Here is a 22,814-nt window from a genome sequence, read left to right as displayed (position 1 = left end):
GATGAATTTAATGATATGGTTAATTTACTTCATTCTTGCTTCATTATGCTTATGTGAACATGAGTGACGTAAATGGATTATTTCAATATAATTGAATAAATGGTTAAATTAGGTGATTTAATGCAATTATTTCTTTGACTATGTTTTTATATGCAATTGCACTTGATCATGTGTTTTAGTGTGTAGGATTTATATCCATGGTAGTGGCACATGGAGTTAGTGATTCAACTGTTCATATTTATCAATGTCGTCCCTGTATGGTCAACATATCTTATTTAAATGTTAAATTAAACCGTCCAGTGATTTGATAAATCTGAACTCATTTGCATTATGTGATTAGATCTGTGAACATGTATGTGCATTTAGAGGTTCACATTGTTGCGAAGGCTATTAAGGAAATTTTGTGATTTTTGGGTTTTCGAGATTTATTTAATTGATTTTAAATTTCTAGTAGCTTTGCCATAAATGAACTCAAATTGTACTTGGAATAGCCTATTTTTGTTTGGGTTGATTTGGGGTCTAACTAGTTTAACTACTTATTTACCCTAATCAATTATTCACTCGAAAAGTGAATAAGTTTTGAGAGAGAAAATTAATTCCTCACTTCTCACTTTTGGAAATTGAGAATTTGATAGCTTTTTCCAAAATCCTCTTCTAGAGGATTACGTTTCTATTCGTTGTGAGAGCTACGGGCGTGAGATCTTCATGAGATCGGTCTCATTGGATCCAACTTGGGGAGACCTTGTTTTGCCATAGTTTTCGATAGCTTCTACGAGATATTTATTTTATCCAACTATTTTTTGTTTCTACCCCTTTTGCTATCAAGTAGGGCTCTCCCATTTTTGTATTTTAGCTCCATTTCTAGTTATGTTTCTGGTAGCTATTTGTTAGGAGGCTGAGAACTAGTGTTCCCCTCCATTTCTGTTTGCTAGTTCTACTTGGTTGGTCAGGTATGAATGTTTTCCTAGTTTTTGGGATTAGGGCTTGGGGTTTCACACTGTTATGTTGGCCATTTTTGCTTATAGTGTTTGAACCCAAATTTTATTGAATTTTCGTGGCTTTTGTGCCTAAGATCCAAATGGGTTTTAATTTTAAAGTTTTTGAGTTTTGGGGTTTTTACCTTGATTTGTGTGCTGCCTTGTTTTCTTAGGTTTTCTTGGCATGATGTTGGTCATGGACTTGGATCATCTGTTGGGATGTTAGTTAGATCATTTTTGTTCTTTTATGTTGCATTGAGATGCATGCCACATCCGTTGTCCCAAGTCTATTTTTGGTTGAGTATTATTTTTTCATTATGTTCTCATCTAGTCCTTGTGTTATGATCTTCATGATGGTGGTGCACCACACATGAGCATGTGTGTGTGCATTTTTTGGGTAACTTATAATGCCCAAGCTCCTATTTCTATTTCAGTGGAGTTATGATCATTTGGGGTTGGGTTGGGAGTATGCATGCCTATGGGAACTCATCTTTGGATGAGCATGGTTAGGGTAGGGTAGCACCATGGAGGAGGATTCTATCTTGTAGCCTGGTGACCATTGCCCAATGGCTTGGTAAAGGAAGTTTTAATTAAGTGATAACTAAATAAATTAACTAGGTAAATAATTTAAGATAATTAAAAGTTGGATTATCCACCTTATGTTGGGAAGTTGATGCTACCAAGATTGTGTGCCTTCTATTGGGAAGTTGATGCTACCAATACTAGCTTGGACTATTTGATGCCCAGTGACTCTCCATGTTGTCAACCCCTACATAGTTATCTATTGAGTGTCTAACTAGGACCTATAGTACTTACATTATCTCATTATCTTGGTTTCAATCATTAGTGTTTAGCGTGAGTGTTAGCCATGGACATTTGTTTTATGTGTGTTTGTGGTTGGATCATTATCTCCATTAGCATGAAGGGAGTGGACCTATCGGTTTCATGTGGTTGGGAGGTGTAGCTACCTATACCAATGTTGGGGACCGGTGTACAGAGATAGTCTATTGTTCCAGTGTGACTGATGCTCAATGTTCACTTGGTATTTTGGTTTATTCAGAGTATATTTCCTTGTGATTTATGCTTTCATTAGAATGCTTGAATATCATGTTTAGATGATGTTAGTTATTTTGTGCATTCCCTTATTATGGTTTTTAGCATATGATTTGATGATATCATTTGCTTAGTTGGAGTATCTTTTTCTTAGTGGATTAGCATTTTAGATTTTCTGTTCTTATGATGATTATTACACTTTAGTAATGACACCCTCATAAGACAACTCTGACTATCTAGTGGGCAGTTTGGGATGTTATGCGTGGGGGATGGCTAGGGCCTTCGAGGTCTCATGGTGCTATTATGGTTGTGAGGAACTGTGCATGAGCTTTGTTATGTTCATTCATTGTGATGTTGCTTTCAATACGTTTCCTTTACTACCATGTTTAGATGGTTAGATGTAGTTTCCATATTTTAGTTATTATGTTTAAGTGTCTATGCCTTGATTAGTGGATTTGGTACTCCCTGGTGTGGAGGAAATACTTTTCTTGCTTTCCATTCCTTGTTTTCCTAGTTTTTTGTTATGGTTCCTTGCGCGAGATTTTACTTGATCGCACAAGAGTGTGGAAGTTTAGCATGGTTCCTTGCATTTCTTCGCAGGGCTAGTTGCACTTCCTCACATGAACCTTAGCACCAATGTAGTGCATTTTGGCTACTAGACCCATTTTTTCCTCATGTGAGATGGCGTTTCCTTATGTGGCTTGGTGTACTTTCTCACGCAAAGGGGTACTTCCTCACACAAGACTTTCAGTTGTAAATTCTCTTGTGCAAAAAATAGGGGGCATCTCCACTATTTTTTGAAGAACATAATTTGGACTTTTACGCACCCTTTAGGATTGCTTTTTTTTTTTGTGATTTGATAGATCTAATATTTTAAGTTGTGTTGTCATCTTTGTAGTTCATTTTTTGTTTGAGCGTGTCTTGGTAGTGGTGTTTGGAGATTCATTGGTTGATGGGATTGTGGTTAAGTCTTCCATTGCGATCTTTGTGATCCCTATATGATGTTGTCATTGCATTCATACTTGTAAAAAAAAAATCTTGCCTTTTATTTATCCTTGTTCCAAGGATCTCTGGGTGGGGCATTACATAAGGGATGATAATTCTTTTCAAGGGGTAGAACCTCCTAGTTTCTAGAGAAACATTGACCAACCATTTATCCTCCCAGAAACATATATCTTTATCATTTCCCAATCACAATTTCACTCCTATTAATAGAAGGCTCCTGCACTTGAGTATGTTGTTCCATATTTAAGAACCATGGGGCAAGCCTCTAGCAATAAAGAGCTTGGTAAAACACCCTCTATTAAGGTATTTCACCTCCATAATTTTACACCAATCACCATCTTCCAAGAAATTTTTGTCATGAGGATACTAATAATTTTGTATCTAACAAGGACCCTGAGGAAATTGGGTAGGAAAACATTATCCCAACAAAAAAGTAGGAGTTTATTTTTCTCTTCACTTCCATACCATAAGGTGTGTTGGATTTTCTCAAGTTTGTCAACCATAGATCCTATAATCTTAAAGAGAGAAATAAAATAAATAGAGATCCCATGTAGAGAAGAAGCAAGCAATTTAAGTTTCTTAGCACGACTGAGGAGCTTTCCCTTCCACCCAACAAGATTTTTTTGGGAACACTCTAGAGTAGAGTTCCAAATTTTTATCTGACATCTTTAAATGTTAACGAGAGGCCAAGGTAAGTAGAGGGGGGCTAGTGAATTGGTAGCCCACATTATTAAGAACTTTACATTGAACATCTGGGACAATGTCGAAGAAGAAAACCCCAATTTTTTATAGTTGATACATTATCTTGAGACATAGGCATATCAAACCAAGAAGCTTTTCCATTCCCATGCCTCAACCAAAGAAGAGATGCCAAAGGAGAAGGTGGCATCCACAAATTGTTGAAGAACCTAGGGGGAAAGGGTAGAAGTAGGTTTAATGCCATAAATTCTCCCCAAGTCAAACAAGTACATCATATTACATGTTAAGACTTCAACCACCATGATGAGAGGTTGGGGGAGAGGGGATCCCCCTATCTCAACCCTTTGCCTGAAGAATACTTATCCTTGGGTTTACCATTGACCAAGACAAAGAACTTCACAATTTCCACACAGTCCCATATAATGTAAACAAAAGATCAATTGAAGTCAATAGTAAGTAACACCATCTAGAGGAAAAGCCAGTTAATCATATGCCTTGGAGATATCCAGTTTAAGATCCATACCCCTTTACTATGATCCATGGAGTGAATTATTTCATGTGTTGTGATGGCAATATTCAAGATGTGCCTACTCAAGACAAACTCCTTCTAGTTTGGGTCAAGATAATCTTATCCATAAGCAATTTAATTTTGTTCACCAAAAACTTTGTGAGAATTTTGTAGAAGGTATTACATAGACTTATAGGTTTGAAATCATGAAGAGATTTCATATCATTGTGTTTTGGGACAAAAATAATGTGGTTATCATTTAGTTGTCTTAATAGCTTACTTGTTCTAACAAAATCTCTAGCAGCTCTAATAACATCATAATTGATGTCCCAAAATTCTTGGAAGAAGGTTAGAGGGAAGTCATTTGGACTAATGGATTTGTAAGAATGCATAGAAAAGAAAACCACTTAGATTTCATCATCAAAGACCTTGGAGAAAAAGAAGTCATTATCTTGACTAGAAACTACCTGCATGAGGGAGTGAGGAGCTGATCTTGAAGAATTGAGATGTCCTCATAATTGACCTTGGTGAAAAGCTATAAGAAGTAGCCTGAAGCTAAGGATCCAAGTTGAAATGGGTTAGAGATAATCACCCTAATCTCATTCAATAAAAAGTTAATTGTAGTTTTCTTTTTATGTTTACTGGAAAACCTATGAAAGAATAGAGTTATGATGCCCCTCTACAAGCCATTGAATGTACAACCCTTGTTTCCAAAAAAACTCTTCATTAGCCATAGTATTCTTCTATTTAGTCTTGTAATCTACCTCTTCCATGTGAAGAGTAGGGGAAATGTCACCCAACACCATTTGCTACTAAAGCTCATCAAATTTCCAACATAAGTCTTTCTTAATCTTGAAAATATCCCTAGAATTTTTTTTGCCCCATCCTTTCACCTTACCTTTAATAATCTTGAGCTTCTTCACAATATGAAACATAACATACCCCTTGATCAAGGTGGACCACCAATTTTTCACCATATCACAAAAAATCATATGGGAGACCCACATGATTTTATATCTGAAGGGAGTAGAGCTCACACCAGGTTTATCCAACCATTTGAATAGTAAGAGGTTATGGTATAATATAGTTTTAGGTAGCACAAAAAGGGAGGAAGCTGTTCTTAAGTCCCCATAGGAGGAAATCAAGAAGCGATCAAGTCTTACGTGGATGAGATGAGCACCTTTTATGTTGTTAGACCAAGTGAATGGGTTGCTAATCAACTCTAGATCATAGAGCCCAACATTGTTGACAAATTTAGACATATCTACCATGTTGTCACTGTAATCGATTAAACCACACAATTTCTCTAACAGAAAACAATAGGGTGTTGAAGTCTACTACAAATATATACTTAGCAGTTGGATTATCTGCAAAACTATGGGTCACAACCCTCTACAACGCCAACCTAACCAAGTGAGTGTTAAAGACACACACATTGAAAAGGTGTCACTATTCCAAATTTCTCTTGAAGGAGACAATAATATAACTTTGGGAGATTGAAAAAGCTTCCCCTTCAACATAGGTTGGGTTTTATAAAGTCACAATGCTTCTAAACACCCTCATAGCTTCAAAATCAAAGATATCAAACTCAGGCCATAACCTCCACACCATTTCAACAAAAACAATATATGACATTTTAACTCCTTGCAACAATAAGATATCAATCTTATAATATATAATGTACTATCTAATAGCATATTGCATATTGGCTATTAACACCCCTAATTGTTGATAGTTTGAGCCTTTGGCACAATAGAAAATGATTCCAACAATTGGTATTAGGGCCTTAGGTCATGGGTTCGAGTCTCCCTTTAGTGGGTGTTGAAGGCTCAGTCGACGCTAAAGGGGAGATTGTTGACTTGGTGGTCAACATCTCCTTGGAAATTTGTAACATATTGCCTCCCATGGATTGGGTTAAATTTTTCATTTGTATTGGGAATTAATAGTTCAAACTTTTGGTGCAATGACAAATAATTCTAACACTAACACCCTTGGAGAGGAAGATCATTTTTTACCTTTCTAGTTTAGATCCGAGTTGAATTGTCCACCCTCTCTAAGGGTCTTCCCACCTTTTTCTCCAAGTCAACACTTTATTTCTTTTCCATGTCTTTTTCTATAGTTTTTTCCACTCTCCCTTAGCATCAATTGAGTTTGAGGCCTTACTTAGTAAGAGGAGGATCGACCTAACTTCCTCAACAATAGGGGGGTCAACATCATTTGAAACTGTAATGAACCCAATAGAAAGGATACTCTCTCCAAAAGTTGTTTCCTTAAGGATATCCATAGCTCCAATAGGTGTCAAAATGTAGTTAGAGGACTAAACATTGCATTTAATCTTAGATGGGGTTGAGAGGTAGCAACACAAGATGTTAGAAAGTAAAGTTTGCCAAGATAACTGAGAGGGGGTAGGAGTGAACTAGTTATCTGATCACAAAAACTTTTAATAACCTCATTAAATCTAAAGCATGAAATCATCAAATGCAATAACCATGGAAAGATACTCATACACAATAACACCATATTTGTTAACTAGGGAAACCCTTGATCAGAGGGAAAACCTTGGTGAGGATGGTACCCAAAAAATAATGTACTAATATATAAATCCTTTGTAAGAGGATGGGTCCTATTAGTAGTCAATGAATTACATTCAGTACATGTCAGTCCCTATTGGGGGACTTTGAATCCCTATGAGGAGATTCCAACCCTGTTAGGAGTTGTGGAAGGCAAAAGGACTCGCTATCCAAACAACTTTCGGGGCAAGACCACTGAACACATTGTCCAAATAGCCTTAGTAGAATTCCTTTCAGAATAATACCAAATAGTCAACTGTCCTCTAGCACTCTTTATCAGATCCAAGTACTTTCCTCACTCACTATGCCTTAACTGCAACAACCACTTTTTTGATTTCTATATAAGGTTTGTTGGAACTTGTAACCAAGTTCACTCACATTTCACTTTCAATCCCCTCTTTCACATACAATATCACCACATTACAAACAAGGAAAACATCTTCCCTTTCTACCAAGTTCTAATATTAATTATTGAGTTGGCCTTGAGGCTTTTTCGATTACAATTATAGTATAGGACCTCATTAAGATACTACATTACACATCACATCACATCTTTTCATTAGTTACAAAATTACAACAAACTGTCAGCTCTTTGTCTTCATAACTCTTCGCACGTGTCACTTATGACTTAGCGTGCTCAACCACACCATCTTCATAATGTCTTCTTCCTTTTTCTAATTGCTTGTAACCAGATTCTATCTTTGGCAGGAGATATAATCCAAACATCTCAAATTGCTTCTCAGGAACCCTATTTGTTCACAGTCATCAATAAATCTCAAATAACTGTCACCAGTCTTTGACTTTTTGCATGCACACTTATCCTCATCATCAAGAGACTCTATAAAACACATCCTGGACTGTGCATAGCCTCATCTTTAATCCTCAAACTATGCTACCACGGTCTTTGTCTACTACTTTTCTAGTCTTGATAGAATCAAAAGTATATTGACATCAATGACAAGAACAATCATGAATGCAACATATAGACATTTTAATAGTCTCTCTAATGCTAGGATCTCCCCCATAGGAATATTAGAAGAATTCATGCTAACACAATATACCTTCCACCCCAAGTGGGTGAGGAGGATGAGGTATCTCACCCTCTTCTAGACTAATAGAAACCAATGTAGCAATTGGGGAAGTGGGGGAAATTAGGCTAGTTCTTGGCTTAAATACCTCAACATCCAAAATAGTCAGGGATGGAATTTTCTCCTTAAGCTTAGGCTCCAACACCTTAGTCTCTAGGGCCTTACAATCTATAGAGTTGTAGCCTTGGAAAAAAAAGAGTAGCATTCTTGTAGACAATGGCTTGTTTCCATTTCTTAGACTTAGACTTGAGGACCACAAAGTTGGGAAGAGTCTTGTTTATAGTCACATTAACACAAAATCTGGCAAATACTAGTTAAGATTTGGTCAAAGTAACTATTTCTGATTAAATATAGTGTCTAAAGGAGTCTCCCACCCACCTAAAGATCTAATCATTCTAGAACTCAAGGGGCGGTCCACAAACTTGGACACAGACATGAGCCATCTTTCCTAGTTAGGCCAAGGGATCAAACCTCGACCTCCATTACACCACGATTGGGAAATGCTTGCCATAAACTCAGGAGCTAGAGAGAACTAGGGAGAGATCCTCTTAGGCACTAAATCTAAAAAGAAACAACAAATCCAAAACAACCCACCAATATAGCTGAGACTTGCAACACTTCCCTTAAGCTTCCATTGGACATAAGTCCATTTCTTGACTATATCAATGGAGGGCAAGAGCTGAAAAATCTCCTGACAAAGGCCAAATTCAAGTCAACCATGGTTCACTCAACAATAGGTTTAGGGAGAGTAATCTCAATGCCTTCTTTTATAGTAACAAAATCCAAAAGAAGGGATTATGACTCGCCAAGGTGGGCCCCCAAAAGTGCACTCTTCTAGTCAATCTTGTGGGAAGCTTTTGGTAGAGAATCTCTAGATTCGGTAAAAGAATCTAACGGGGTAACTACAGAGATCTTAGTACCATTCAAGATCAAGCCAAAAATAAAAAATTGGGGTGTAGGGGAGAGAGGCTACCGTAGAGAACCTGAAACATTTCGTGTTGCAAAGCTTGAGCTCTTAGTGTGTACCTCCTTTCAATATTACTAATGTTGAGTCCCAAATTGGTGTTATTTTGAGAGTCCAATTCAAATTTCCTATAGAAATCAAAGTTACTCTATATTTATAGCTCCTTGTTATATTTAGTTAAAATGTGAACTGTCATATATATATATATATATAGTACTCAACATAGTTCAATAAATAAATAAATCATTTAATTAATTTTATTGAATTATAAAATTAATTACTATTTAATGTTTCTACTATTATTTTTGTTTTACTCAATATATTTCAATAGAAAATATATATTTAATCAATTTTACTAAATTTATAAAATTGATTACTATTCATTATCACTTTTAACTAAAATATACTTAACTATTCCTTGAATTTTTTATATCCACTAATAATATGAATAAATAAACTAGAGTTAAATCTTAGTCTAAGATTAAAAACATATTTAAATATCTAACTTATAGATAAGAACGTTCCAATTTTCCATTTCAAGACTAATCCATTTTTATGGAATACTTTAAATCAGTGTAACTCAGAGATTCACACCCCCTCCCAAACCTTGAAGTACTCATCCTCAAGACGTTCCCGCACTAAGTACTTGAGTATCCAAGCACCTCCACCTCCATCATTTTGCAACCATGCCGCCGTTGGAATGTATACTTGAATTTCTATTTGATTTTTGATTTTTGAATGTTACTATTGGGTATGTAATACGTTACTTTGTTGAATGTCAATGGTTCTAATTCATGTTACAATTTTGTTATGTTCAAGTATTTTAATTTGGTATGTTCTAGTGAACTACTGAAACATCATTTCATAACTAGCATTTCAAGTTCTATATGTATACTATACAACACCCCTCTTTGGCTCGTCCTCCCCTTGCCACCATCCCCTGGTCATCCCTCTGCTGTCCTAAAAATGAAAATGAAGCTCATTTTCCCTGCATCTCGAAAACTTTCCCTGGCATCCCAAAAGCGTTACACTACTTTAAATTAGGAAACTCATATTGACCAGAGCCAAAGTCTCTGCTCCCTGTCCACTGCTCATAAAGCTGCAAATCTTAAGGGTCCCCTGTTTTTCAATGGCGAAGGGGTGAAAGTGACTCCGAACACTCCCAATTTATTATTTTCTATTTGAGGCCAGTAATATACACGCAATGATGAAAAGTAACTGGCTTAACAGTGTGGAGGTATAAATGCCTCTGAAAATATAGGGTTACTTTTTTTCTATTTGAAAAAACTTAAATTGCTACAATAGCTTCTTCGTATTTCTTATACTTGAGTATTGTGCTAGCAACTTACAATAATGCTCGACAGTATAACTAGAAGGTGATTGCCCTAGAAAATTACTATTCCAGAGAGCTTTATGAAAATATCTGTGTGAAAAATCAAACAAAAAATATACGAGGTCTCTCACAGGACATCCGACTCATCATTAGATCTTTCAAAAATTTCTATGTTAAAATGAAACCAAGGATCTGAGATCTTCGGTCAGGATATCTGATCCGTTGTTAAAGCTTTCGAAAAGATTTGTGTTTAGAATGAACTGAAGGTCCTAAAAAATTTGGGGTTTGAATAGTAACTAAAAATGAAAGAAGCGTTAAGTTCATCGATTATTTTTCCTCTGGTATTTTTTAGGGGTTTACCTTCTAAATTTTGTACGAAACAGATGTTATAAATCCTGCAACTGCATTCTACGAAAATAGCGAAATAATGTAGAGGATGAAAAAGGGAAACTCAACTGGTAGATTAAGGAGCTGAATAATTCTAGCAGTTAAAGTAATCTCTGGAGGATTTGCGCTTGATTTGGATGCCATATTTCTATATCCTTTAGCTTTTTCATTGTTATTTCTGCTAACTTTTACCGTAAAAATGGGATGATTGTGAGAGACCAGTCCTCTAGAAGGTAAACTATTTGTGCCAAATCTGGATGCAGTGATAGAATACTTGTTAATTAGCTTTGGCGAAAAGTGGAGAAAAGTCATTGTAGTTGAGGAAGGGGAAGAGATCGCCACCATTTTTAAGGTCGTCATGGTAAATAGAAGTGATGTATGTAATAATGTGACTGCTAAGTGTGTCTTCGTGATAAAGCCAGGGAACTAAGGACAAATGAAAGACATCTCCACCGAAAATTCTTATAGAGGAAACCATTATTTCCAAAAATTTAGATGGTAGTATACAATTATGTTATTTATAAATAAATAAAATGTTCAAGAGTTTGCCCACTATTTCTTCTATTGCAATTATCTTGACAACCTCTCATTTTGAAAGACATTCAAGTAAGAAATAATATATGTTAGATAAAAACATACATTTTGTTATCAAACGAATATATATATATATATATATATATATATATAATAAGTTAAAAAAATAAAAAAATAGATTTTTTTACTTTACATAAGTGAAATTCCACTTTCCATTTAAGGACTATACACCTTTTCCAAAAAAAATTTTCAAATAATTTTATCCCTAAAATTTAAGAAACCCATTGACAAATGCCATTGTCCCTTCTCTACATACTGTGCACATAAAGCTGTCATAAATTTGAAAAGACAATGACAGGTTGCCCCTGGAGCTAAACGCCCACCTACATGCCTGACAACATTCAACTCGGTAGGTGAGTTTGAAACTCAAAAAGAGAGGGAAAACATTTTTGAGATAAGTCAAAGGGATGAAGCTCATTCATTTGATTAAGACAAAGGAGAAGAAGAGAGCACACACAGGAAGAAGATCAACATATTAGAGCAGAGGTGAAAGGAATATTCAGAACATAGTTCAGAGGACAAAAGGGAGGTTCTGTTTTAGTGTTTGCAACATCATGTGTTCAATCTCTCTATCATTTTGTAAGTTTGTTCTTGTTTGTCCTGTGAAGCAGTGATTTCTCCAGAGAAATTATTGTATGCATCCTTTAGTGCTATAAGTTTAAGATTAGTTTTATCTGTTGAAGTATTTTGTAGTTTGTGGTTGAAGCCGAATGCTCCTAGATTTTGTAATAGTTTAACCTAGTTGAATAGAAAGCAAGCAAGCAGGCATACTTATCAATCTAGTTGCATTGGTTCTTTGTTGTCTCCTTTCTATTCATTATTGCATGGTACTTAGTATTTGAGAAGTTCATACTTGCAAGTTTTAGTTGTTTATCTTCTCTATGTTTTAATGGTGGAAAAGTTCAGACAAGAAGTTTGTTGTTAACTTGCTCAGTTCACATGTTAACTTAGCTCATCCTCTTCTCATTTAGGCTCCTCCGTGTTCACTTTAGGAACCAAGCTCGTCTCTTGTTGACCAAGCTCACTTGAAATACTTTGCACTGAGATTATTCAACATCCTCTTGTGTCAAGCTCCCTTTACTGCCAATCTCACTTGGCTCCTTAGTGTGCTGAGTTTACTTAGCACCAATTGCCTGTCACTTGGCACCTTTTGTTGCTGAGAAAGAATTGTCACTCGATAGTTACTGCTATTGAGAAAAATTTGAAGTTATCAAGTTGTGATTTCTCACATGGTGTCAAATCTTTTAGGCCTCACATCCAAAATCAGTTATGGCATTTGTTTTCTAGGTATTTGACATGACAAGAGATGCAGGAAAGATATAGCAACAACTGCCATCCTTCAATGGACAAAATTATGATAAATAGGAAAAGAAGATGAAAACCATCATGGTTGCTAATGATTTGTGGGAGTTTGTGATCAATGGATTTAATGATGTTACTATCCCAACACTATATGCTACCCTCACAAACCCATAGAAGACTTGGTTGAAAGAGTCAAGAAGGAAGGTGTAAGGAAACTCAAGTGCAAAAACAAATTCCTACACTAATCTCTTAAGAGAAGTATGGTGCAAATCCTATTAAAATATTTTACACTTACAGATTCAATATCATGTAAACAACAATATTACAACAAACCAAGCATAAAGAAAACAGACAAAGAAAGAAACACATAACACAAAGATTTTTCGGTGGGGAAAAACCTTTACGTAAAACAACCCCACCCCTCCAGAACCTGCACAATGTATTACCTTCAACACAAGGTTACAATATACTTGTAATGCAAGTTCAACAATGACAATAGAAGACTCTAGTAGCAACTCACAGTACCAACAATACACTTTCTCGCATCCACCTCTTCGCAACACTAAAAATGCTTATATTATGCGCTTCACTTTAGGGCTACTCCCAAAGGTAACCGTATTAGGGTTTTACCATTCTCTGAGAAAATAGGAACCCTAAATTTTTTTTTGGGGCGATGCCTCAAACCCCACTATTGGGGTAGTGTGTACAGTACTCAAATTTATCAGTTGCCACATGTCTTCACCTGTCATTAAATCTTCCTAACATAGCTCTTACGTGTCATAATAATCTATCATAATCATTTTAGCTATGATCTCCTTATACACAATTCAAGATGTCGACACATCAACATTATTTTCAAGAAATACATTTTACAAAATAAATAATAAGAATAGGAATTATCCAAGGTTGAGACACCTTATTCCTAACAGAAGGATGGGAAAGCATTAAGTCTGATTGACACAACAATGACAGAGATTGTTTTTCCCAAGATTGCAGCAAAAAATTACTCAAAGGAAACATGGGATATCCTTGAGACAAACTTCAAGGGGACTGATAAGGTTAGAGTAGTGAAGCTACAGATGATTAGAAGGGAGTTTCAGAACCTTCAAATGAAGGACAATGAACCTATTGCAAAGTTCAGCTCATGAATCTCCACTTTGATAAACCAACTCAAATCAAATGGAGAAGAGTATGAAGAGAAAATGATTGTGGAAATGATATTGAGTAGTTTACCTAAAAAATATGACAATCTTGTGATGACCATAGAGGAAGCAAAGGATCTCGCCACATTGACCATGGATGAGTTGATGGGAATTCTTCAAACCCATGAACACGAGATCAACAGATCAGCAACAACTTCCCAAGAGCAATCTTTCAAGGCTCAAGAAAATTCAAGAGGTAGGGTGAGAGGAAGAAATGGCTCTGGTAGAGGCTCAACAAGTAGAGGTCATGAAAGGAATGGTCAAAGGAATGCTAGTGCAAAAATCTTAGGATGAGCAAGCACCTCTCAAAACAAATCTAGAGGAGGTAAGAAGAATTACAACTCCAATTAGAGAAATGTAGAATGCTACTACTATCATAAGTTTGAGCATTATGCAAGTGAATGTTGGAAGAAGCAGGGTGATCAGTCATGACAGAATGCAAATGTGGTTGATGTGAACATGGGAAATGCAAACAATCCCATAGCCTTCATAATGTGCAACATTGGTGAAGAAGGAAGCCCTGAGGTATGGTATTTAAAAAAAGGTTGTAGTAACCACATGAGTGCTAATGAAAGTTTATTTTCTTTCATTGATAGAAGTTTCAAGTTTGAAATTAAGATGGGAAATAATGAAACCATTCCCACAGTGGGAAAAGGATCTATCATGGTCTGCACCAAGCAAGGTGAGAAGAACATGGGTGTCTTTTTTGAAGAACAAATCTGAAGCATTTGATAAATTTTTTGAATTTAAAGCCTTGGATGAAAAGGAATGTGGACACTATGTAAAAGTCCTTAGGTTAGATAGAGGGTAGTATACCTCCAATTTGTTTGTAAATTTTTGCAAGAAAAATGATATTAAGAAAGATCTTACAATCAATTATACTCCACAAAAAAATGGAGTGGCTAAGAGGAAGAACAAGACCATTGTTGAGATGGCAAGGAGTATGATGAAAGCAAAAGGACTCCTAACTAAATATTGGGGAGAGGCTGTAGCAATGACAATATATTTGATTAATAGGTGTCCTACAAAGCCAGTTCATGACAAGAATCCTCTTGAGGCATGGTTAAGGAATAGATGGATAGTTGAACACTTGAGAGTGTTCGGATGTGTAGCATATGCACAAGTGCCAAAGGAACAAAGGAAATGTAATGCCCCGCCAAGGGATCCAAGAATTAACCTAGAATTTCACTAAGATTGGTAGCATTTTTTTTTTTTAAAACATGAAAATAAATACCACATATAACTAATAGATGGATAGTTGAACACTTGAGAGTGTTCGGATGTGTAGCATATGCACAAGTGCCAAAGGAACAAAGGAAATGTAATGCCCCGCCAAGGGATCCAAGAATTAACCTAGAATTTCACTAAGATTGGTAGCATTTTTTTTTTTTAAAAACATGAAAGTAAATACCACATATAACTTATACATAATAACGGAAGCAATAGCAAAATCCATCTGAATTTAAACATAACATACATAACAGATTACATTCTTTAAGATCCCTTAACGTTGAGTATCATCTAAAAACATCTAACATACATGAATCCATCTAGTACAACATCCACATGAAATAATAATGATAAGTCCAATGTTTATTCATTACATTTAAAATGCTTATTCATCCTCTATACATGTCATAGGGTATGACAAGCTCAAAAGAATATACATACATGAATTATGGTACATCATCCTATTCTAATCCATGATACATCAAAGTAAAGATAATCACATGATACACATGATACACCATCATAGAAGACATATACATCCATCATAAAGATCAAACATAATAAACTAAGTGCACAGTTCCTCCCAACCATTAATAGCATCATTAGACCATCGTGGATCCTAGCCATCCCTTCGTGTGTAACATTCCAAATCACCAAAGAGATCATCGGTACTAACATAGTAAGAATGTCACTCCTAACACATACAATATCATATGTAGAAAGTAATCTAACATAAGATAACATCATCTAACATATGCTAATCATCAATAAAAGGATACATATCCACCATCATGAAGGACGCATCAGCCACAATGTCTCAATATATCTCAAATGATAAGAGTGGAAAAACACTACCACCCGACCACGTGGTACCTAAGTGGACCACTCCCACCGTCCTGAGGAGATAATCTCAAGTCCCAAATAGGCTATCAAAAATCACATAGCATAAATTTCTATAAGTCCAAGAATCCTAAAAGTATACTAACTCAAAGGTTCCAGACACAAATCTGACATCTAATCCCTAGAGGCACACAATGACATGTAGGAACCTACTATGCAAGTGGGAAAGTGTCATCGCATTTATCACGTACAAGTTACCCTGGTAGTTAGCTAAAGTCGACAGGTCCATACTGATCTCATGCAGCCACTAGTATCCTCTCATACTGACGAGGCATACTACGGAATGCAAGGTCGCAACCATGCGTTCTCACTACTCCCATCCTAGCCTGTACAAGCACTCAAGGCATGGGCGAGAACAAAACACTTATCTTTTTAGGTTCATTCAGTTAGTATTAGGTGTGAATGTTATCACTTATTAATCCAACTTACAATGAGTTACCCTGGCAGCCTCTTAGGGCCCTGGCCCCCATTGCAAGCCACTTCCCATCACTACATGCAAATATCCTACCCTAAGCTCATGGAATAATAAATCTCAAGATCACAAAAGATAATCCATAATAAAATCATCAAATATGCATAAAAGCATCAAATATCCATGAGCAAACATCCATAGAAAATCATGAACACAACAGCTCTCTATTGGCAACTGAAGTATCACTGATAATCAAAGTATCCAATGGTTCTCAATAACCAAAATATATCTCAATCATATTGATCGAAGACTCCAAAAATGGTTGAGTCAAACATGTCACAACATGACATCATCAAGAATAAATCCACATTACAGTCCCATCATGGCAACTAGAAAATAACCAAGGATAACTGATCGATGACCAAAAATAATGGTTAAGTCAAGTGTCTCATACATAAGAATCTCAACTATAACAATCAGTAATCATATCCAATACATAGAGCATTCCATCACATAACCATGGTTGGGTTTATAAAGATCAAGATTAAAACATCATCATGACATCACAATCACATAACTCCCAAGCCTCTGGCAGACGTCCTATAACTGGTCAACACTAGTCAACCCAAAACCCAAAACAATAGCATAAAAAAGTACACAATGCAAACACATGTTTTGGTTTTGCTAAATTTACAACTTAAGTGCAAAAGTCTCAGTTTACGTTTCCAAGTTTAGAGAAAGAATTGGAAGAACATTTAGACATTTTGGATGAATACAAGTATTCTTTAAAATCCATCTTTCAATTATAAACTTTGATTCAAAACGTCCCCCACCAACTAACAATTAAATTTCATATACTTACTAAAATAATTAATTTAAACCATTATAAAAGAAATGAATCATTTATCAATTATACAATTATAAACCAAATTATTATTAATCATATTTACATATTATATATATACTTATATATATTTATATTTAAACATATATATAAATACATATATGAATATATAAATTATTATTACATTAAACAAAATCGAATTAACAAATTCGATTAATACTATTTAACACATATAAAATTTTAATAACAATTAAAAATGATTTCATATGGAAAATGTTATAAACGTTCATATAACATAATAGTCCGCTGGTACGCAGGACCCTGTGGTCGCAGGGCCTGCGATGTCAGTGGTACTGCGTACCCCTTCCGTCGCAGTACCTATGATGACGGTACACTGCGACCGTAGTGGGGGCACGGGTCTCATCCCCCCTACTTAATGCATAATATATATTTTAAAATCGCTTACGTGATTTTCAATTGAGTTTTGTGATTTGGTTTTAACGTTTCTTAAAATGTTTTTGTCTAAGGATATACTATTCGATATATATATATATATATATATATATATATATATATATATATATATATATAGACACACACACACACACGCGCAGAATTAAAAATATCATAGCATATGAATCATGTATATATGTGTGTGTGTGTGTGTGCAAATTGACAAAATATATATATATATATATAAACTTCAATTTTCAAAATTTCTCCATAAACCTTTGATCTTAAAATTTTCAATAAGTAATCTAATGGGTTTCACTATGAATCTCAACCCTAGCCCCGTGTTCTTTTCAGATCTATGCATATAAAATCCTCAAATAAATTAAACTACCTATATTGAGAATGCATACAATAAAAATATGAAATTTCTCAGAAGACATATGGAAGACACGAAGAAAACAGGGAATGCATGATGTGGAAATAGCATAAGTAAAATCACAAAAATCTACCTGAATTCTGATGCTAATTCACTCTTCCTCAGAAAACCCATAGAGCAAGCTCCCTTCTTCAAAATTCTCGAATCCTCCAATGCTCCAATTGCACTCCAAACGCTATGTCTAAGCTTCTAGGAATGCCTGAAAATAAAGAGCTCTCAGGAAACATCTAGAATGCCTCTAGAAACAGCTAGAAGGTGTCACCAACTAAGCATGGGTCTTTTCCAACTTTCTATTTGAGTCATAGGGTTGTAGACACCATGTGCTTAATTGATGCATTAACCCCCGTGTTGTTGACATATGAGAAATAGAAAAGGTGCGTTAACTCTCATGCAAACTTATAACTCCAATTCACTTTTTATATAATTTCTATTTAAATATTTATACCTTTCATTTTAATTTTTATAACTTTTATTATTATTATTTATTTATTACTTTATTATTATTTTATTATTATTAATAATTTTAATTTCTAATTTTCTTTTATTTAATTCTTTTTTCCTCAATTAATTCTCATTTAATTAACTATAATCAAAATATCAAATAACATGATATTTTATATTAATTTTCTCAAATAATTAATTTATTAATTAAATCTATTTATTAAGACTTAATTAATAGAAAATTCACTATAGACCTCCAAGATAAAATATGAAAACCCATCATAGAGCAAATCACTCAAAATCAGTCTAAAGGGTTAAAATCACGAATTATGTCATCCGACACATTCGGTGGGTAAAATATCCAGATACTTGTCCTACCTCACTAGGGGATTTGGACTTGAGAATTTATCTCCCTTCTCTTATCATTGAGATAGTGTAATAGGGTACGCTCATCCTGACAATTTAGGGAAGTTGACACTCGGCACCTGCAACCTACAGAAAAATCATGCATGTACATACAATATATATAATGCTAAGCTTAACAAACAATGGCAGGAAGTGGTGCATCGTGTAGATCCTGACTAAGCAGGTGACTACGACTCCCTTCCTTAACCACATCAAAAATGCCATACAATAAGAAAACACGCACACCATACACATGCAAGTATGGAGTAAGTATCCATAATAAAACACATGAGATAATAAACCATCTAACTAATCATCAGCAATAACTGAAAGCAATGTAATGATCATTAGGTATGCATGAAATGTAAAGTCTAAATGATCTCATCACATAACCACTGAATCCATAACATAATGTCTGATAGTGTCATAACAATACCACTAATTCATCAACCATAAAACTAATCTATCATAGTCTGATAATAACAACAACAATGTCCAGAAAAGATGTGAATGAGGGTAGGCACTACAGGAAAAAATTGGATGATAAAGGTTTGATGTGTATTTTCACTAGTTACAACTCATAATCAAAGGCTTATAGGTTGTATAATCCAATCACCAAGAATATCATCATTTCAAGAGATGTGGATTTTCTTGAAAATTGGTCATGAGATGGCTCGGTAGATGAATCTTCAAGCACTTCAAGTAAATCATTGACCATTGAAGAAGAAGAAGACATTGGCAATTAGGAAGATGATGGAGCAACAAATATGGACAATTGCAAACAAAGGAAAAAGGGCAAGCAACCTCTTACATGCCGAGTTTTAGCTCCTAGCAGTTCAAGACTGCCCCGAGCTAGTATGCAAAATAGTAGCAACAATAGTACTAAAAATTTAGATCCCACTCTTGCCTCCCTGTTACCAAGAAAGACTAAGAGTCTAAGGGAGATATACCAAGAAGAAAGGTATGATGAAGAGTTTGATGAGAGTGTAAATTTTGCATTATTTTCTCATAGTGATCCAAACTACTTTGAAGAAGCTATGAAGGAAGAGACATGGTATAATGTCATGGATGAGGAAATATATGCTATTAAAAGAAATGAGACATGGGGGTTAATAAATTTTCCTCCCAAGAAACAAGTAATTGGAGTGAAATGGGTTTACAAAACCAAGTGCAATGCTAAATGAAAAATATATAAGCATAAGGCATGCTTAGTGGTCAAGGGATACAAACAGTAGTATAGTAGAGTATATGATGAGAGATATGCTCCAGTTACTAGAATGGAAACTGTGCATGTTGTCATAGCAATTACAACCCATCACAAATGGAAGGTATATCAAATGGATGTGAAGTCTGCCTTCTTGAATGATGTATTGATAGAAGAAGTTTATGTGGAGCAGACACTTGGTGATGAAGTCCTGGGTAAAGAACACAAGATGTATAGATTGAAGAGAGCTCTATATGGGCTCAAGAAAGCTCCAAGGGCATGGTACATTAGGATTGACTTATACTTGATGAGCAATGGCTTTAGCAAAAGTGATGGTGAGCCTACTCTTTACATCAAGGCAACAAATGGTTAAATTTTGATTGTTGTCTTGTATGTAGATGACTTAATCTTCACTAGAAATGATGATTTCTTAATTGGTGAGTTCAAAGAGGCCATGAAGAATGAATTCGAAATGAAAAACTTACATCTCTTGAAGTATTTTCTAGGCATAGAAGTAAAATAAATGCATGATGTCATCTTCATCTCTCAAGAAAAGTATGCAAATTGGATCTTGGAGAGATTCAAAATGTAGAATAGTAAGACAACCCCCACACTAACAACAATAACTTTGAAGTTGAGCAAGGAAGATTGCAACAAGAATGTGAATTCAACATTATACAAGAGTATGGTTGGAAGCTTAATGTATTTGATAGCAACTCGACCTGACATGATGCATGCAGTAAGTTTGATTTCTAGATTTATTAAAACACCAAAGGATTCCCATTGACAAATGAGAAAGAGGATCCTAAGGTATGTGAATGGTACCAAGGGATTTGAGATTTTGTATACTACAGATAATGATTTTAAGTTGGTTGGTTACACTGATAGTAATTGGGCTGGAAGTTTAGATGATAGGAAGAACACTTCTGGATACATGTTCTATATGAGATTGGGTGCAATTTCATGGGCATCTAAGAAGCAACTTATTGTTGCTAAATCTACAATAGATGCTGAATACATAGCAGTGAATGCAACATCATGTCAAACTATTTGGTTAAGGAGAATCTTGACAGATTTGAATGAAAGGCAAGATGATGGAACCAAGATCTTTTGTGACAACATTTCCTCAATTACACTGTCTAAGAATCTAGTCTTCCATGGGAGAAGAAAGCACATTGAAATTAGATATCACTTCATCAAAGAGTTGGTGGAGAATGGAGATATCAAAATAGAATTTTATAAGTTTGAGAAGCAACTAGCAGACATTTTCACTAAGCCTTTGGGCATAGCAACTTTTGTTCACCTAAGAAGGAATCTTGGTGTCGTCAATTTGGATGAAGAGTGATCATTTCTTTGTTTGGCTCGAGACAAGGTGGGAGTGTCATAAATTTGAAAAGACAACAGTCAATTGCTCCTAGAGCCAAATGCCCACCTACCCGCTTGACAACATTCAACTTGGTTGGTGAGTTTGAAACTCGAAAAGAGAGGTGAAACATTTTTGAGATAAGTCAAAGGGATGAAGCTCATTCATTCGATTAATGCAGAGGAGAAGAATAGAGTAGAAAGTAGTGATAGGAAGAAGATCAGAATATCAGAGTAGAGGTGAAAGGAATATTTAGAATAGAGTTCAGAGGATAGAAGGGAGGTTCAGTTTTAGTGTTTGCAACAATACGTGTTAAATCTCTTTGTCATTTTGTAAGTTCATTGTTGTTTTTCCTGTGAAGCAGTGATTGCTCTAGGGGTTATTGTATGCATCCTTTGGTGTTGTAAGTTTAAGATTATTTTTATCAGTTGAAGTATTTTGTAGTTTTTGGTTGAAGCCAAATGCTCCCAGATTTTGTAACAGTTTCACCTAGTTGAATAGAATGCAAGCGAGTAGGCATACTTATCAATCTAGTTGCATTAGTTCTCTACTGTCTCCTTTCTATTTGTTATTGCATGGTACTTAGTATTTGAGAAGTTCATACTTGAAAGTTTTAGTTGTTACCTTCATTGTGTTTTAATGGTGGAAAATTTTAGATAGAAAGCTTGTTGTTAACTCACTTGGTTCACGTGTTAACCGAGCTCATCCTCTGCTCACTCGGGCTCCTTCGTGTTCACTTCAGGAATCGAGCTAATCTCTTATTGACTGACCTCACTAGGCATCCTCTTGTGCTGAGCTCCCTTTACTGTCGAGCTCACTCAGCTCCTTAGTGTGCTAAGTGCCTGTCACTTAGAACCTTCTGTTGCTGACAAAGAACTGCCACTCTATAGTTACTGCTGCCGAGCATAATTTGAAGTTATTAAGTTGTGATTTCTCAAAAAAGATGTATCCCCCTATTTTCCAATGGTGAAGAGGTAAAAGTAACTTTGAACTCTTGGGGTTTATTATTTTTAGGTCTATAATAAACACTTGGCTCCTGTGTTTCAAGGCAAAGATGTAAAAGCGACTCTAATCACTTTGTATTCAACTCTAATCTCTTTGTATTTCAGGCCAATAACAAACAAAAGCCTTTAACGATTTATTATTTTTATGTGAGAATTTTTATTTAGAATTTTTTTATTTTATTTTAATGCTACAATAGCTATAGCTACTCTTATTGTGGATGCTAAAATATTTTTTGAGCGGCTTACTATAATTCCGAGTGATATACTTCGAAGGTGATTGTAAACCACAACCCTAAAAAATTACTATTCTAATAGAACTTTTGAATAATTTGGAAAAAATGTGTTGAAACTAAACCAAGAATCTGCAAATTTTTGTCAGGACTTGACTTCTGACTCGTCGTTACAACTTTCAAAAATTTCTATGTTCAAATGAAACTAAG

At 35.2% G+C, this 22,814-nt stretch overlaps 1 pseudogene; it reads right to left on the bottom strand.

Annotated features, from left to right (window-relative positions):
* LOC149559727 (uncharacterized) overlaps nt 1-10,944 on the bottom strand; it is a 70,554-nt pseudogene extending 59,610 nt beyond the window's left edge.
* Nucleotides 10,945-22,814: the final 11,870 nt, after the last annotated feature.

This window comes from Cupressus sempervirens, chromosome 4 (assembly GCF_028749045.1).
Source record: "Cupressus sempervirens isolate cs-2001-9-10 chromosome 4, ASM2874904v1, whole genome shotgun sequence".
Classification (NCBI taxonomy): Eukaryota; Viridiplantae; Streptophyta; class Pinopsida; order Cupressales; family Cupressaceae; genus Cupressus; species Cupressus sempervirens.
This window is presented reverse-complemented; position numbering and strand designations above follow the sequence as displayed.